Source organism: Myotis myotis, unplaced genomic scaffold, assembly GCF_014108235.1.
Source record: "Myotis myotis isolate mMyoMyo1 unplaced genomic scaffold, mMyoMyo1.p scaffold_m19_p_5, whole genome shotgun sequence".
Taxonomy (NCBI): domain Eukaryota; kingdom Metazoa; phylum Chordata; class Mammalia; order Chiroptera; family Vespertilionidae; genus Myotis; species Myotis myotis.
Window position 1 is genome coordinate 104103241 of NW_023416357.1, and position 1490 is coordinate 104104730.

The 1490-nt window shown below is 37.0% G+C and overlaps 1 pseudogene; it reads right to left on the bottom strand.

Annotated features, from left to right (window-relative positions):
* Positions 1-226: 226 nt before the first annotated feature.
* On the bottom strand, positions 227-968 carry LOC118657020 (annotated as a pseudogene).
* Positions 969-1490: the final 522 nt, after the last annotated feature.

Consider the following 1490-nt stretch of genomic DNA (forward strand, 5'->3'; position numbering starts at 1 on the left):
TAGAAAAGTATAGTGAATGGATGGAATGTACTGTTTGATAAAAATGCTACAAACACCATTTAATTGCCATCAGTAAGAAATTTACTTGTTTTTTTTATTTTATTTTTTGCAGTTCTTTATTTCTTTTATAACTATCTGTATTGCTCTTAGATTTTTTGTTATTTTAATGAGAAAAGGTATTAGGCTGAACGTTCAGTTCTGTCATCCAGAAATTTACTTGTTTAAAAAAAAAATCCAAATGCTGGCATTGTCCAGAAAAATTTCACAGGTTTATTTATATTGTTATAAAGTTGAACTGTTGAAACTTGTTTACTGAAACATTTGACTTACATTAATGCTTTATGTCCCCTCATTTATATTAAAAAAAATTCACACACAAATGAAAATGGAAAAACTGCCAATACCTGATTTCTGTCCCCTATTTTCAACTTGCAATAATATACTTAGTTATCTTTTGACCCCATGGGGAACAAACAAACAAACACCCTAATGTTCAGAACTACCAATAACGGGAAGAAATTTTTTTAAAAGAATGAAATGTTTTCCATCTTAGTGGATTCTTAGGCACGTTCTCCAGGTATGCGGCGTGCTGGCTGGATGTCTCCTGGCATAATTGTTACACGTTTGGCGTGGAGAGCACACAGGTTGGTGTCTTCAAAAAGGCCAACCAGATAGACCTCCCTTGCCTCCTGCAAAGCACCAACAGCTGCATTTTGGAAGCGCAGATCTGTTTCGAACTCCAGAGCAATTTCTCACACCAGACGCTGGAAGGGAAGTTTGCAAGTCAGTTCAGTGAACTTCTGATAAAGTCTAATGTCATGAAGTGCCACGGTACCAGGCCTGTAACGATGAGTTTTTTTCACCCCTCCAGTAGAGGGCGCACTCTTTCAAGCGGCTTTGGTAGCCAGTGGCTTCCTTGATGCTTTACAACGAGTCGATTTGCAAGCAGTTGGCTTTGTAGGAGCCATGGTATAGTGACCTCTTTACTCAACCCCCCCCACCCCCCCACCCCACCCCCGCTTCTCCTATGGCTGGAGCTTGGCAAGCTGGAGGCGGCGCTGGCGTTTGAGATTGACGGCAGCTGCTAACACCCATTTTTTTTCTTCAGTGTCATAGTTTTCTTACTACAGGTCTTTACCTCCTTAGTTAAATTTATTCCTATTTTATTCTTTTTTCATGCAATTGTAAATGATATTGTTTTCTTAATTTCTCTTTCTGATAGTTCATTATTAGTGTAAAAATGCAACAGATTTCTGAATATTAATTTTGTATTCTGCTACTATACTGAATTCATTTATTTTAAAAGTTTTTTTGTGTGGAATCTTCAAGGTTCTCTCTATATAGTATCTTGTTGTTTTTATAATGGCCATTTAACAGATGTGAGGTGATATCTCATTCTGGTTTTAATTTGCATTTTCCTAGGGACTAATGTTGTTGAGCATCTTTTCATTTTAGCCGTTCATTTATCTTCTTTGAAAAAAGTGTCTCGT